This window comes from Hetaerina americana, unplaced genomic scaffold, assembly GCF_022747635.1.
Source record: "Hetaerina americana unplaced genomic scaffold, ioHetAmer1.1.p SCAF_1, whole genome shotgun sequence".
Lineage (NCBI taxonomy): Eukaryota > Metazoa > Arthropoda > Insecta > Odonata > Calopterygidae > Hetaerina > Hetaerina americana.
In genome coordinates, this window is record NW_027286069.1 from 92229081 (window position 1) to 92248126 (window position 19046).

The window sequence follows — 19046 nt, forward strand, 5'->3', positions numbered from 1 at the left end:
TTATTTCTTTCTCTCTCTCTTTTTTGCTCTTCGGAACTGCAACGGTTCCCTCCACCCCTCACTCCGACTCCCGCTCGCACACATGTACACGCCACACACTTTAACCCTTTCACACCCCTTCGTCTCACAACAATCCCCGAGAGTCTTGCTTGTTCCTTTGAAATGGGAATATCGTTGCAGCCACAAAATCGCTGTTTTTTTGGTACTTCACAATGTCTGCGTGTCTCTTTGCTACCATCGACGTCATATTTCTTTCCGCCATTAGCGATGAATTCAGCGTGTGTCGTTTTCCATCTCTATATTTCAGAAAATAATTATTTTTGAAAGAGCTAATAGAGAGAATAACGAAATTCTCTCCATCGGCCGATTAGAGATGGTGTAGTTTCCTCACAGGGTTCATTATAGTTCGGGTAGATCTGAGTCTCGTCCCTAAGAATCATCAAAACGCAGCCAAATAATGGTTGGATATTCCTAATTAAATAATAAGATAAAAGTTTAACTGAGGTTTTTGTAGCCAAAATATTTCGCCAATTAAATGATATGCATTTAAGGGGTCAGAATTGCTTTAATATTTTCTCTTTGGTATCGTCACCGGCCATTTATTTTTTTTGGTATCGAGATTTATTTTACACTACTATTGGGAGGGAAAGATAGCTTAATACTTTCAAATATGTTTAGAAATTTCAAAAATTACGTCTATACTATCCTACGTACTTTTCAATAAACGTAGAAACGTATGGTACTACGTGTTCCACCAAGTTGTGTCTTCATAAGATTAGATTAGGTATCACCTAATAATGGAGTTTAATCATTTCATAATTGGGTGGAAAGAGTTATAGTATTTCTCCTAATCCCGTGGAAAAGTTTATTTGTCCACTTTTATATTTCAAAGACGAGTGTTAATAACTTGAACATATAAAACGCCCCCGAAGTTGAGTCAGACTCAACTGACTACAATTTTATTTTTATTTACGCAGACAGCACGTGTTGGTTTTCTTCTTCCCAACATTTGACTCGGAAAGCATAACACATCTTATATCTTTAAAAGTGTGTACAATATGCTCAAATCAAGAATGGAGATTTATGGGGCACTTAATATATTCTCCCAATGCTGGGTTGGCTGCGTCCAATTGCCTCACTATTGAAGAAAATAGGTATTTAGTATCGAATGTGATCAAGGTTTCCGAGGCAGATTAATTTATGTGCTCTCGTGCCGTCACCGGACCAGCAAATGACCACGGGTTTAACCTGATGATGAGGGGAGGAGGACATTTTGATAACATCGTCGGGCTAAAGATCGGGGCATAAGGGTTCGGGAATGACCGACCGGCATCCGTAGCATTAGCCAAAGAGAGAGAAAAAAATAAGGAAGGGGAACTTTTTAGGGCCACGTGAAAATTACCGCGGTGGGGGCCGCTGTTTCACATTCCACAGATAGAGGGGGTCAGCTGGGAGGGGATGTGGGGGCGAAGAGGTACGAGCGGCGGTAAGCGTACATAAATCGGCTGGCTCTCTTGCCTCTCGTTAATCTCTTTTTTCCCTCTATCCCCACCCCCTTGACACCACTCCCACTCTCGGTCTCCCCTCCTCTCCCCAACCACGCGCTTTCATCCCAGCCTCCCTCCTTTCTCTCGCACCTTCTCTATTGAGGCGCGGGGGAGGGGGAAGGAAGTTTTAACTCTTTTTTTCATTGCTTTTGAAAAACTCCCCACAACACCCACTCTTCACTCGGCTCATCCTCTTACCCTGCCTCTCGCTTCAATGTAAAAAAAATATGGATGGACCCTCCTTCAAAAAAAATATTATAATAATAATAAACTCCCATTCCGTCGACGTCCATTCCCCCAGCCCCGCTCCCAGTTTACCCACCCAGGTCTCCATCACAAGACCTCTCTCCTCCCTCCCTATGAATTCCATCCGAAAGTTTTATATCTTCACGTCCTAACTCTCTCACCACGCAGACATACTCGCTCTCCGGGGCTCCCAGCATCCCCTCGCCACCCTCCCCTTCTGCCGGACTCCCCCGCCTCCTCCCTTGCCTCCCCTTCCTCCCACATCCTCCGTCCGAACCCCTCCCCACCACACCCGCGCGCGCGGGCCCCAAGTATCTAGTATTTTGAAATATGATCTCGTCTAGGGGAGTGGCTGCGGGGTCGAATGAGTTATGGTTTTTCCCTCAAGATTTCTCGAGGCCTGCGTTTCGGCTCGCATGCTGCCGGTTTTCGGCTGCCGCCCGGTTTGTATCATCCGATGGGGCATGCAAGGGGGCACTGGTCCCGGGCTAGGGTCCCGAGGGGCGGAGCGCCTCACGCCCACCCCAACTAACCTCCCACACCTCTCAATCCGTCCCGGCCTGTCTTGCAGATGAGATGGACCACCGTCAGTCTTTCCTCCCTCTGGATGTCTGAGGGCCGAGTTGTGGTACATCCCACAGCCGTCGCCTCGGAAGCGAAGGCATGTACGATGTGTACCACCGGGGCCGGGAGGCGGAGTTCCGTATAGGTCTCGTCGGTGCACATTCATAAATCATGAGAAATGCATCGTGGATGCCAGGCTTTTACTTCGGACTGGTTACCGGTTAGGGTTTTTATCTCTAAACGGTCCTCGCAGGAGGTGTCTGGCCTTTCTTCCTCTAACGGACTACTCAGACCCCGTAGCCTTCAAACAGCCAAGTTTGTGATTACTCACGGCAATTATAAATAGAGTGCAATTATCAATAATTGAAAAGCAACCAACATTGGTCGGAGTATTTGCCGGTGATTGATTCAAAATTTAGAAGAAAGTCGTGTGTCGATTTGACCCTCAGTCTTTGGTACCTTGTGTTACATCAGAGGACACTTTGAAATCGATCTGGTACTAAAGTCGGAGCGACATCTCGACTATTTTCAAGTTGGGGTTGTAGGGTCGGAATCCTGCCTCGTAAATAATACTGTTGTGTGAATCAATTATTATAATTAAATCTTGCATGTAACAAGAAATATAACTAAATTTCTGCTGGAATACTGGGTCGGAGTCAGTGTTTTTATTTCTTTTAAAACTGACCTCGCTGTGTTTAATCTTTTGTTACTTAGGCTCGCTTCCTGTAAATTTCCTTGGGCTAAAGTGATCTTTAAAAATACTATGCACGTATGCCATTGCCAAGATATTCCTAAGGTAATATCTTATAAGACGTTAATAATGGAGAGGGCAATGGGTGGAACTAAGGAAGGATTGAAAACATTTTGATGGCGTCGCTGCTCTCGCATGTCTTATACAACCTTGCTCGATATGTCCCGGCTATTTTGGTTATCCGAGAGGTGAGGGCATGCTAATTTCTTCCGCTTGGGGATGACTAAAAAAATGCTATAAATCACATCCGCATGTGCCTCTCCAAAAATCGCCGCTCCCAGTGGTTATTCTGCCGTCAATTCATTTTCTTCGCACCCGATTTTATGATTTAAAGTGGCGACCATCTCGAAAAGGAGTGGATGACGATGGGCGAAGGAGAGGAGCGGGATTTTACGGGAAGGGAAAGGGGAAATGGGTGTGAGATTTGATGTGTAGATCCATGAATAATGAAAAAGGCCGAGATGGGGAAGGTCAAGGCGGGAGAGGTGTTGGTGTTGGCGCTCAAGGAGTGAAATTGGGGACCTTGGGACTTTCCTCAGCGACGGAGGGAATTATACAACGGCAATTAATGTGCGAACCCGAGGGAGAAGAGTAAGTTCATTGTGGGGATGGAGATGAAGCGAGAAAGTTAGTGGGAAAGGGGATGGGAGACATTGAAGGCTGGGTATGCGTGGGAGAGGAAGGGAATTGCTTTAGCTATTCATATTAAAGGTGGGGGATCTAGATGTGCCTACAACGGATTGGAATAATTAATAGGACGATTTTAAATTCTATGGCAATTTCTATGTCAATCTAGTACGGATGAATATGATATTTGAAACCCAGGACAACTGTTTTTCATCACTATTAATGTACATTTGAATACAATGAAAAGAGAAATTTATATGATTTTGACAACTATTTGTACCTTACTTCATCTATAAGAGATTGAAAAATATTTGTCAATGATCCCCGGCCTTTGATGATGAGCCTTTGGTGCCTTCTTCTTTTCTTACGAATAGCGACACTGAGAGATTCATCCGCGGGGTGGTGTTAGTACACATCGCGAAGGGTAAGAAAGTTGGTGGAAACTAGGGTTAAGACGGGTCCGTCAAGAAAAGCTTTTAGGGTTGTAAATGAGATTATCTATGTACAAGTTATGGAAAGGGTAAAACATGGCTGTGTCTAAGAACTGTGTTGACAATTGCATTTGCGCTTGGAATTTAGTTTGGGAACCCTCGGTGGCAATATCTGTTGAATATAGTGAAAAGGAGAATTGTGCAAAAGAGGTTAATAAACATGATGAATTAATGCACATTGGCAAGCGTAAACAAAGTAAGACGAAGATATCAAGAAATTTAAAATAGCCTGCTGTTTGAAGGTAGTGGTACTATATAGCATGAAAGATTTAGTGCACGCAGACGAAGTGAGTTATTTGTAAGGTGGCGAGATTTAACGATTTTTAGAATCTTATTGTCTATCACCGCATTCTAATTTCGTTGGTGAAAAATGAAAAAATATTCACTATCGGTCACGAATTAGCACTTGAATGAATATTTTCCACGCAGCAGGTTCGTTCGGGCAGGGCGTAATCATTAACATGATTTCGAATAGCTGCTTGGCCTCTTGGGATAGGAAAAAAACTGTATGATTCATTAGCAAAGGTATGGTGGTAAGGAAATGAGAGCACGGAGAGCGAGGGCATGTGTGTTAGACCGTAGGAAGGATGCTTTACCTTGAGTGTGAAAAGCGCCTCTGAATATTCCTCCCTTAAAAGAATTGAATTTCAATGAAGACGATTACCCGCTCTCCGAGTCTCCTCCTCCTTTCTGATAAAAGAAAAGACGAAGAAATTCCGTCCCGAGACTTTAGTTCAACGCCCTACATTTGCACCCGTGTAATGGATTCACTAATAAGGCCCTTCGGCCACAAGGTGCGGTTTTTACAGGGGTCTACGCTGGAGCGGAGGCGTGCGAGCCGTCGGGCTTCAAATTATGAAAATGGTCTTTTTATTATAGTAAGATTTTCTTTTCTTTTTTCTCCGGACAAAAGTTTGTTTTCGACGAACCTGCTAAGCGGCTATCTCCATAATATAATCTGGATGTTACTACGGCGTTAGTGAAAATTATATCAGAATAAACCGTTTGCTTTAGGACCTTAAATAACCCCTGTTTTATCTTCTCATTAGAGTGAGAATGTGCTCTTTTATGTTAAATTAAGGGAATTTTAGTTGAATATTCCATTACAAGAGCCATTTAAGAGGTGTGAACAACTAAATAAAAAAAACTCGCTCATTTCTTCAGTTTTAGTACGACGAAGATGTCTTGCCGTTTTTTAGGCGGCTTTTTTATTTCAGAGATCGCCTTATTTGGGCTTTTGCTCTGTGTCCTGTGTATTTTTTCCGTCTTTTCCTGGACTACCAATCCAGCGTCATTTTTATTTCCCTTTTCCATTTTTTAATTGTCATTATATTCATTATTTATATATTTTTTTTCCTATGTGTTAGGGGTTTAACACCATGTTTGGTCTTTTGTACTTATCGTATGGACCAATTTTGTTGATTTTAGTGTATGTCATAGCTTCGTTAGAATTTCCTTTCAGTTTTTCGAAGTAATTCTTAGTTTGCCTCAGTAAAAAGTTGTGTAGTGTCTCTATGTCTATTATTTTGTATATATTTTCGTTTTTCTCCCACGGAGGGAGTCCAAGGGCCAGTCTTAGTATTTTCCTTTCAGTGGTTTTTAATTTTTCCATTTGGGATCTACTCACTAGCCCCGTCCATGCAGGTGACGCGTAGGTTAGGATTGGTCTTATAGTGGTTTTGTAGATTAATAATTTTATTTCCTGAGGGGTGGCGTTATTTCTTAGAATTTTTGCCAGTTGTGATGTTTGTATGGCCGCTTTTTGTCTTATTTCCTTAATATGGCTGTTAAAGTTTAATTTATCGTCAATGACAACTCCGAGGTATTTTATGGTGTTACTCCATTCAATCGGCTGCGGTCTGATCCTGATGCATTCGCAAGTAGTTTTTGTAGTTCTAGGGGGCGTGAATAGTATGGCTTTTGTCTTGTTTGTATTTATATGCAGTTTCCATTTTTTATACCATTTCACTATTTCATCCAGTGCATCTTGCGCTCTTTCTTGCATCGAGCTAATATTTTTTCCTTTAACAAGGATTGCAGCGTCGTCCGCGTATAGGGCAATTATGCTACGCCAGTCATTTCTGTTTCTTGGAAAATCGGCTGTATATATATTGAAGAGGAGGGGGCCTAGTATGGAGCCTTGTGGAACGCCGGCTTTGGCACTTGTGCTAGTACTTGTTTCTTCCCCCCATTTTACTTTAAAGGTTCTTCCGTTTAAGTAGGAAGTCGTCCACTTTACTGTCCATTTCGGGAATTTCCACTTTTCCATTTTGTGTATAAGTCCCCAATGCCATACCTTATCAAAAGCCTTTGATAGGTCTAGGAAGATACCAATGGTTCGTTCTTTTTTGTTAAAAGCGTCGCTGATGAAATCTGTGATTCTGTGAATTTGCTGGTCGGTGGAGTAGCCCTGGCGGAAACCAAACTGCTCTTTCGGAATTACTTCGTTCATTTCCGCATGTCTCCTAATATGTGGTGCAACTACCCTTTCTAATAGCTTACCGAGGTTGGAGAGGAGGGATATCGGTCTTAGGTGTTCTTCTATTATGGTTTTTCCCCCCTTTTTAGGGATGCATCTGATTAGTGCCTCCTTCCATTTTTTTGGGTAGTATCCCAAGCAGATTGAGGCGTTGAAAATTTTTACTAGATGTTCTCCTGCCGCTTCCGGGAGCCTTTTTAATAGTTCATTTGGGATGTTGTCCTCCCCAGGAGATTTCTTGTTAGGAAGTTTCGATATTCCTTCGGTAACATCTATTACTTTAATTTCCGTTCAGTTTAATTTCAGTTTTAGTATGTTTTTGAGACCATTTAAATGTAGAAATGTAAAATTAATGACGTAAGTTCACTCTAGTGCTATGTATTTATTTTTTTTAGTAAGATTGATCATTCCAGACTGGATTCGTTATTATGGAATAGGAGTTAAAGCATACGGATGCTGTAAAATCTCGTTAATTAGCAATCAGATTCTGCTTCCGATGGAATAATTCAATGATTCAAAATTACCATTACAGCTCAGAGAGATAAGGTGGTTAGGCAAAGAAAAGGCGCAAGCCTCGCCACCATGAAGTTCCTATATTTTAAATAAATTAGGCAACTTGGTCACTCATTCTTCATTTTTTATGCCTTAGGAGGTTATCCGTGGTGTCATCATTTTATGAATGGAATTCCAATATAATTTCCGCAGTGTCACAGGACGGATGGAAAATTAGAAATCGATGTTCCATCCATTAATAGAGAATCGTATCGGCGGATGCACATATTAGAATAGATGAGAGGTGAAGAAAGACTGAATTGTATGATGGGATCCGGTGTAAAGCGTGAGATTAATAACGAATATTTCGTGGAATATTGAGGAAAATTATTAGTAAATAGTGTGAAATACATATTTGAGATGGTGGCCACAAAGTCAGGTATTAAAAATTACTACATGGAGATAAAAATGAAGTTACACGCTTCCAACTAACAGGCAGTCCGGGACCAAGTAAAAATTTTCTGTATTATTCTTCCATGAAGTTTTTGCGTTGTAATGCTGAGCACCATTTCAGTTTTAATTATTCGGACACTAAAGATCTGTTGTTAAGTGAATTGTATAAAGAGCCTACACTCGAGATACATAGTCTGTGTTACACACTAATTACTAATTGAAGATTGAGGGTAAATTGATGCTAAATAATTTCTCTTCGGGTATTCAGTGACTCACATTTGTGTCATGGATATATCATAAATGCTTCGGTCTTTACATTTCGAAATAAATAATCGATGGCGGAACAGATCTCAAACGAGAACTAGAAATCACTGCGTTTATTGATTTTATCATGAATGACAATGAAAGGTTTCGTTTATAAAATCCCTCGGGTATTTACAAATACTGGCGGCGTCCTTTCAGTAGTCGTCGCAACTCTCTAAATAGACCTTAAATATGGCTTAGGAACTGTTTTTAGTTGTAGGAAGAATGATCTCTATTATCATTTTTTTAAATCTGCCAATGAGAGTGTATTGGGACTTGAATGAACACTAATTAATTAAATAAATGATTTTGTTTAGAATAGTGAAATCTTATAAAGCCTAATATAATATCAGCAGTTACAAATAAAATATATATTTTCAGTAGAATGTTTTAGACCAAAGAAGCGAGAATAGGTAATGCGAGTATTTCATTATTTTGAGTGAAGTAAGTTTCATTGATTCCATGGGTATGTTGGTGTGATTGAATGTTAAATATGCTACGAGCATACTGGATTTTTTATAATAAGTATTTGACTCGAGAACTGTGCAAAATGCGGGAAAAGACAAGGGTGCATGAAAAACTGTCATGAAAGGACACTAAGCACTTTACAATCACTGCGTCATCTGGGACCGGAGGAGGATACTCGACAAAAATCGAATGCAAAGATCTTGTGAATTACGCACAATTTCGAGGATATAAACTAAGTCTCGATAGTCATCCGTGGGTTGAAAGCATTGAAAAATTAATTAGAGGTAACCCTTCGAACTGTTAGGTTCAAGGTTACGTTAGCCACTCGCACAACTCTTGATATCCATTCAAGACAAAAAATACCAACACATTATTATCCAATGAAAGCTTCCGGGTTGATGTTCAGAGGACATCATGATTTTAGAGTTTTTCCCACGTAGTTCCATCTTATCTTCGGACCTGAAAATTCTAACTGCAACGCCAACAAAACTATCGTCCAGCAAGCTATAACAACACGGATGCGATCCGTAAACTATGGCGTGAAATTAGTATGTATTCAAAACTTATTCCTTTCTATTTTCATATCTTAGCTCCAAACACTCGTAGGCCCTTTAGGCGAATTGTGAGGCATTATACAAATGTATTCATGTCATTTGTCTCTATAGCCGCATTGTTGGGAATTGAGTTCCTCATTTCGGTCTTCCGTCAAAACAGGTTTTTTACCGTAATATATCAACCACAATAGCTTTACTTCTTACAGGATGATACTCAGATAAGATTATATTGGTCAGTCATGGCTAAAACGTAGTTTGAAAATATGGAAAAACCCTAATACCTTCATCGTTAGTGGAAAACCTATTATGTTCACGGCGATTCCATAGGATTGCTCAGGACTGTAAAGCTACATCATTGGAACTTCATGATTAACAAATTATTTTGATCAGAATAACATTTTCCATAACATTACCGTGAATAATTTTTATAAGACCAAACTGGACTTTGAAATTATATTATGCATCTCTCAAAAACGTTTTAATGAATCAGTCGAGATGGATCAGTGACCACATTATTCTCAATTCATCCCTCTGAAAAAATATTCTCCACTTCACGGAGACCACCATTATCGAAGGAAAAAATACAAAAGCAGTCAAAAAGTGGGAGAGGATTTTGGTTGCGGTGGATTTGTAAGGGTTTGGGCTCTTGGCTTGTTCGCTAATACTGTGGGAGGAGGGTAAGGGTTAGTGTCTGCAGTCCTTTGAGGCCTGTAGTGGGGATTCTGCGGCCGCCGCATGATTCTCCCTGGAAGCGTCCGAAAGTTTCGGGGGGGAGGAATTGGGGGGGGGTTGTGAGCTTGTGGTGGTGGTGCTCGGGCGGAGTACCCAGCAGACGTGCGAACCGCGCCCTATGAGCATCGTCCGCATGGTCCAAATCCACACCTCTCTTTCTCTCCGTGTGGCGGCCCGATGTCCCTTTCCCGTCCCGTCGTCTCAGCCCTCCTTCCCTCCATGACCGACCAATGCTAGTCATGATGTCAACACATCCCCTGTTCCACATGTTCCTCTCCCGTCGCACCGCCGATCGGGCCCAGCCTCCATGCGCTAACGCATCGCAGGCTTGCGAAATGAAACAGCCACGCCGCAAATCCAATTAAGCCGTCTCCCTGCGCTCCGAGCTCTAACGGAGTACGAAATAAATAACTTGGATCGGTGTGTTATGACTCACGAGCTGTGAGAAAATCCTCGGGAGTATCGGATACAAAACTCCCTCGTTACGAAATCGTGAAGGGACGCATTATTGGAGAGAATTTGGTATAAAAATGAACGTTGGTTTCCGCTGCAAGCATATCGACCACATCCTTCACCCCTAGGTAATTGCAATTGGAAAAAGTGGAAATAATCCTCTCACGTAAGTTGATTCTTTTTTAATGTCAGGGAATTTATTATTGCGTTTAGTAGTGCAATACACCTATTTCACTTGCTTTTATTTCTCTTTCAAATATATTTTAAGTTTCCATGATGTGTATTGATAGGATTTTCCAATTCTAATTCGTTTCCTTTTCACCTTTTGTCTTCTCCACCTGAAGTATGCAAACATTTTTCCTCGGAACTACTTTTTACAGGCCTTTTCATTGTTCCCTGCTTCCCTCCATTATTCTTCTCCTCTCATACCTTTTCCTCGCACTTTCTCTTCCTTCCCATTATCTCTTCCCAAGATCCGTCGGCCTCGAGTCCCAGCGTTCTATTCCCTTCTAATCCCCAAAACTGCTTCATGTCCTCGTGAGACGCACCTCCTCGCTCCCGTCCCCGAATAATTCATCTTCCTACTCGGCCGCTTCCTTCTTTCCACTCTCATCTACTTCACTTCCTACCGCCCGCGCCGCTCTCGGAATCCTTTAAACATCTCACGCACGCGTCTACCACCTTGAAACCACGCCCTATCCATTCTCTTCCCGTCTCCCAACACTTCTGAGCTTACTTTCGTTCCGTGTATCAACCCTCGTGGCTTTAATTAAATTTCCTGCCTCGCTTTATCTTCTTTCATTTCCTAACCTTCTATCGCTTCTTGACGCTGAAATTGTGTGCCGCCTTTAAGTCGTGCAAGGTTCGCACCAGAGGTAATCCCTGTTCCTCGCATCTTCGGTTCCTGAGCTTGGAGTCTATATGTTCGCCTTTCCATAAGTACCCAAAGAGTCATTCCTTCTTTGCTACAGTTACACTTGGGTTTTCTACAATGATTGTTTTCATCGTCATGCTATTTCTGGAAATATGTGATGGGGTACTAAGTTGCATCTTATAGTTGGTAGAGATAACTTCTGAAAATATATCGATTCTGCTATATTCTTGAATGTTCTCTTCGCCATATTTATTTACAAAGAATGTAATGCTAAAATATATTAAGTAATAATACTATAGCGAATAAATATAGTAATTGAGTATTAATTTTTATCGCCCCCACCATTAGCTAATATAACATAGATAATACTTAGCGCGAACAGTTTTTCCCTTGCTGTACAATCAAGTAATAACATAAAATACTCCAATGCTCCGCTCCATTAGGCACCCTCTTGATTTTGTGAATTAATTTGTTAGCTGCGGTGGTATCCTTTGAAGTGTAGTTATTTCTCATGGAGGTTAAACTTGCCACCCCCAAATTAGGGTTCATGGGGTTGTAGTCCGTGTTTGGTCCATCTCTGTGAGTGGGTTAAGGAGGGAAACTGGATGGGTCACGAACACCTTCTCGCGGATACTAATGACCAAGCATGCGTAGCTGAGTTAAGGCCCGCTGAGTGGTATAAAGTACCTTATTTTATTGCAAAGAATATCGTGGCTGGGTGGGTAGCAAAGAGAGCTGGAAAGGACAGAGGTGACGAGGGGAAGAAGTAGTTGGGGGTTGGAGGCAAATAGTATTATTTCTCAGGGGGTGAGTTTCGTTGCCATATGAATGCTTCCTGTGATGAAGAATAACGTTTCGGGATGACAGTTTGGTGTGAGGAGCAAAAGCGCTTTTTCTGGTCATAGGCCGGGCATTTCGTGGTGAATGGATGGTGGTTTTGTGCCACGCGTGGAGGCAATGATAAATACGCATTGATAAAATAAAACTTGAAGGCTTCAAAATATATCGATGGAAATAATAATTCCTATATCGAATTCGTTTATGGAGTGTATTTTTGCCTGTTAAAATCCCTACTGAAGTCATGGAGAACCTTTGGTGTACCTTTTTCGTCATAAAAAGGAAAAGATAGTAATAATTTTCCACTAAATAAGTTTAATAATGCGACCGAGTTTACATGAATTTCATCATCTTCAGGTGATGATGTAATATATCGAAACCTGGTCGTATTATTAAACTTATTTAGTGGAAAATTGTTACTATCTTTTCTTTATTATGCTATAATTCCACCGCATCACGCCTGAAACTAATCAATTTGTACCTTTTTCGTCAATTATCAAATTGATCAATAATTGCAAAGGTGCGTCATTAAAAATTTATGCATACCGAAAATTACGGAGTCAGGAAATATTTTTACGAATTAGGTAAGGAAAAAGAAATAGAAATTCACGGCCTTCTGACGGAGTAAAAATTGTTCGAAAAATATGAGGCAGAAATAATCTGACCGCTCGTCCATTTCGTTTCTTTTGACAGTCATTTGAATGTACTGAACCATCGTAGTAGATTTCTGCACAAATCTACGTGTTTATATTATATTTCATTTCTGTGTGATGATAATATTTTATTTAAAAGAAATATTCTGCATTGTTTGAGATAAATTTAAGAGTTTTCGCATGTAAACATCTAGAATCGGCGTATAAAAGTTGACTTCCTACAAGTAAAATATTTGTCGTATGGTTTCTAGGTTAAAGGATCCGTCCATTTGCCCCGGATCGCCTGTTCAAAGGTAACAGCGAATATAATTTTATCACCAGAGACCTTTCTGAAGGTTAAGAAAATAAAGTGCACCATTGATTTTTTGTACCTGATCATACCGGAGGAGAATGAACCATTTCGAGAGAAATCGGAAACGATATTTCTACGGAACCTTCGTGCGAATGGAATAAGAGTCCGGAATGGCGGCATCATCCCAGGAGAAGTGTCTAGATAGAGGGGAATAATGGAAACGGAGCGAAGGGATGGGGATGGTGGCTTCAGGAATGGTATGGTCGAGCGAAAGGAGAAGGAATTGGAAGGCAAGAGATATATGCACATATAGGGGTGGAAAGAGGGCGGGAGGGGATAAGAATATAAGGTGATTAGGTATGAGATATGCTCGGGAAAATGGTATGGAAAAAGGCTAAATGGAAGGGAGCGGAAGGTTTGGGTCGATTTCCTTCACGAGGGGGATTTTTCCACCAACGGCAAAGGGAAAAAGAATGGATACCGGAAAAAGTTTCATGATTGCCCGTGCGAGTTGGTGGGATCGTTCACGTATGTCCGTGGGTGTGAAGAACTTTACAGCCAAGTCCTCTCATTTTTTGTCCATATCCCAGAAAGTTTTCAAAGCGGGAGAGAAACACGACGGACATCGCGCACAGCGAGTCCGAACCGCAGATGCAATCAGTCAGCCCGCCCGGGATGACGGGAGAGAGGTGACACGTTGCTGGCTGTCTGCATCCCCAGCTGTAACGCGGGAGTAAATCTCAAGCGGGAAGGGTAACGGAAGAGCAGATATGAAAAGAGAAAGTAAGGAGTGACGAGCAAAAAATATATGGCTAATGAGGTTTTGGAATCGGTTTTTTTCCCAAAAATTGCCATGGTAATGATGATGATGATGATAAATTGCCGAGCAGCCGTAACCTGACTTGTCATGTTGGAAAAAACATGCTCCTTGGAAAGAACAAAAAGAAGAGTTATTCTTAAACATGTAACAGTCGATGCGTCTAATTAATGCGCCATTAAAAATTGTTCACTCATTATCGCCTCCGAGTTCGAAGAAATTTGTCACCTAGGTGTTCGGGATTTCCTTGCTCTGTCATAAAAACCTCCTTACTGAGCGAAATTGCTTCATTAGCAATAGAGAAACTAGCTTTAAGGACGCATGATGCCCTCGCGATGAAATGCCGTGAAAAATGTGGATATACATGCTGGCTTAAATTTCAATGGCTCATACGCAAAGACCACCGTTAAGATGATTTGAAAGGTAAAAAAATTTAAACAAAACGAAATTTAATTGTAATTATAATGATTATTATTGCAAAACTTCATGGATAAACGGATAAATATGCATGCTAGTGTATATAAAAGTTGAATATTGATTTTCTCGAGAGAATAATGCTAAAATTTACCTGGCTACGTTCCCTTATAGAATTATTGTTCTCGGCAGTAAATACTTAAACTAATTACGATTACTTGTTAGTCGCGTTAGACCTTCATCCGGTTTTTATTAATAAAAAATAAGTTCTCCAAGAACCAATATTCCGCTAATAATCAATTCCGCTTCTGGGTACGGAAAGTATTGAAAATGAATACCATTTGGAATCACTTTCACAATTAATGCGTGGAACAATAGCCATATATTTAAAAGTAATCGCTTCGTAATTAAGTTGAGGGTCTTCTGATACCTGAAAATTTGAATGTTTCTTGCCTAGATAAATATGCCCAAAAATATCTGACAAAGTGAATGATTTATCGGGCAAAAATTAAGGCATAGCCATGAATGAAGACAATTAATTTAACCCTGTCTGTCTTAATTGATTTATGAGGATGTAATAAGTAAAGGGACATCAGCCCAAAACGAGAGCACATGCTGTGCTTTGTGCGCACGTCTTCAAATCGAGCACACAATCTGCAGCACCCGGACCCTTGGAAACCAAACCCTCATGCCCATGTGACAGTTAACATGCCACCGGGAGCACAAGTTGCGTCCCCCTATTAACGGATGAATAATATATATCGAAAGGAGGAGGAATGGAATCACCCGGCATCAGTATTCAAGGGAAAGCATTCCATTCTGTCTCTCTATATCTCGCTCTCTCTCCATCTCTCCTCTCTCCCTTCCTCTTTGTCGATCCTCGACCCACTATTTTCCACTTTCCATGAGTTTTCCGCCGACCCCTCTCCCCACACCCCTAAACTACGGCTATATTTTGCAATTTAACATCTGCCTCCTTTCATACCCTTCTGCCGTCCACCCAGAAAAAAATCACATTTCTCACTCCCGCACAAAGTCGCACATTCTCATTGGATCAATTTTATCCAATCCACTGGACAAACAAGGTTCATGGTTCATACGCAGGTACGACTCCCGGCGTTGCAGGGGCTGGGAGAGTGGAGTATGATAGTGGTAGAAAAGGGAAGCGAGAGGGGAATTCCGGTCGGGACGGGTGGGGGCGGAATGGAAGAAAAAGAGTGTGGGTGGAATTAAGGGTGAGGGTGGGGTGAGAAGAAGAGGCGGCGGTTAGTGAGGGGAGGAGAGAGGGATGGAATAGTTGGGGACGATTTGACGGTTGGAAGAGGGCGGGTGGAATGGGACGTGTAATGCAGTATTAATGGGTGAGAGCATCCCTATCTTGTCTGTGCGTTTTGTTTGGGGGGGAGAACGTAGTGTGGAAGGGGTAAGAGTCGGAGAGGGAGAAGTGGCGGGGGCGGGACACCTCCGCGAGGGGCGGCTGTTGGAGAGAGATGGGGGGGAGGGTGAAATGCGGTGTGCGACGGTGGCGCGCGGTCGGGTAGTGGAAGGGCTCCGAATTAGGGAGGTAGGGATAATGGTGGGATGAGGCCGAGGGGGGATAAGGTGGTGCGTGTTTGATTCGGTAGGGGCGTGAAGGGGGGCAGGAACAGAGTGGAAGCTGGTAGAAGGGGTCTGCTTACTAGTTTGCTTGCTTTGCTGGCTGTTGGCAGAAGGGTTTTAGCTCCGGGAATGTGTTGTTGATGCAGGAAATTCCTGGGGTTAGGTGTTGGAGTTTTGTGGGTAGGTGGAAACGTTTGGGGCGGGTAGAGTAGGGGGAGACGGGCGGGGGTGAGTTGAGGGGATGGCCTGGATACCGGGAGGATTGCGAGGGGCCTAGGAGGAATCCCTCACGTCAGATACATGGGGGTTAAGTAGTGACAACGCTGAACCTGGGATATTCCACGGGAGTAGTGATTGCTAATATCCGAAGAATTAATCACGCCGTGTTGTTTCTCGGTTTTTTTGCGTTATGAGTTTTGGATGGGGTAGAGAGAAAGCGAGAAATGGCTCAAAGGCTCACACGATTCAAAGGTCGCTTTTGGAATAGCACCATGCTCTTATGAAATCCTACTCATGTCCATCAATCTACTGTAATAGGTATCATCTCTCGGGTGTTGCAATTGGAAAAAATACTGGTCACGGAAGCGTTTAAGGAAACAAATCGTAGTAAAAAAAAGTCGCTGTACGAAGTGCGCTCATTTAACAACAAGTTATTGCAAATGTTTTCCGAAAGTCCTGAATGATGAAAAAATATATGAGATGAAATATAATCAGAGAAGGCGAAAATATTCATGTAGGTGTGGTATCTATAACAGCATATTCATAGGCATAACCAGACGTGCGTTAGGAGAAAAAACTTATAATAAATTAATGTAATTAATAATTTCAACATTTATAGTTTGGAATATTAAAACCAACACCAAAGCATGTTGCTGATGGCTTTATTCGTTTAATAATGGTATTGATTCGTAATTACTGATGTGGTTACTTTTTAAAGTATTTCCGGAACAGGCAACAGTCTGAAGCATGGTTGCTGCTATATACTATATACTTCATATCAGGTGTTTGTGTGATCCTAATTAGTGTTGGTAGGATATATTTTTCATGTTTTAAGACTTGAAGATAGTAGAATAATGCCCTTTTCTCTGAAAATTCTGAAAGGAGAGGGGGATAAAGAAATTGGAAAAAATGAAAGTACCTTCGAGAGTTTTAATTCCGAGGCAACATTTCACATTCTTTTTCATCGGCAAGTACAATGGGCTTGTCGTTAGAACTAATGAGACCACTTGAGCAAGAAAACCGATATAGAAGCCGAGCCTTCGCTCGTCTGCTTTTTCTTCGATGGGGAAGGGGGACGGGTGTTTGCTGGAAGCACGGCGAGGGAGAAGGGTCAACCGCGAGACCCAAGGACTAATGGTGAATGAATTTTAATGAGTCTACCGCGTCTCTTTCCGCTGGTTCACCCGCGAAGACAAAAGAGGGAGAAAAGCCATTTTTGTGTTTTACATTGAGGCAAGAGAAAAGAGCAATTTAATTATTTAAGTAGAAGAATAAAGAAATGGACCTTGAGGGAGAAGAGCAGAAGATTAAAAAAAATTTCCCATCCGCCTGAGATGAGCGAGAAAGGTAGCTGCAGACGTATAAGCGTCGAATATTCAGAATTATTGAAAGAGCCATTCCTAGGAAGGTGTATGTATACATTCATTAACCCACTCATCAGTTTTCGATTTTCAATTTATTTTCTTACAATTTTTAAACCCTCTATATATGTATACGTACGTACACACGAACATATATATATATATACACATACACACACACACACACACACACACACACACACACACACACACACACACACACACACACACACACACACACACACACACACACACACACACACACACACACACACACACACACACACACACACACACACACACACACACACACACACACACACACACACACACACACACACACACACACACACACACACACACACACACACACACACACACACACACACACACACACACACACACACACACACACACACACACACACACACACACACACACACACACACACACACACACACACACACACACACACACACACACACACACACACACACACACACACACACACACACACACACACACACACACACACACACACACACACACACACACACACACACACACACACACACACACACACACACACACACACACACACACACACACACACACACACACACACACACACACACACACACACACACACACACACACACACACACACACACACACACACACACACACACACACACACACACACACACACACACACACACACACACACACACACACACACACACACACACACACACACACACACACACACACACACACACACACACACACACACACACACACACACACACACACACACACACACACACACACACACACACACACACACACACACACACACACACACACACACACACACACACACACACACACACACACACACACACACACACACACACACACACACACACACACACACACACACACACACACACACACACACACACACACACACACACACACACACACACACACACACACACACACACACACACACACACACACACACACACACACACACACACACACACACACACACACACACACACACACACACACACACACACACACACACACACACACACACACACACACACACACACACACACACACACACACACACACACACACACACACACACACACACACACACACACACACACACACACACACACACACACACACACACACACACACACACACACACACACACACACACACACACACACACACACACACACACACACACACACACACACACACACACACACACACACACACACACACACACACACACACACACACACACACACACACACACACACACACACACACACACACACACACACACACACACACACACACACACACACACACACACACACACACACACACACACACACACACACACACACACACACACACACACACACACACACACACACACACACACACACACACACACACACACACACACACACACACACACACACACACACACACACACACACACACACACACACACACACACACACACACACACACACACACACACACACACACACACACACACACACACACACACACACACACACACACACACACACACACACACACACACACACACACACACACACACACACACACACACACACACACACACACACACACACACACACACACACACACACACACACACACACACACACACACACACACACACACACACACACACACACACACACACACACACACACACACACACACACACACACACACACACACACACACACACACACACA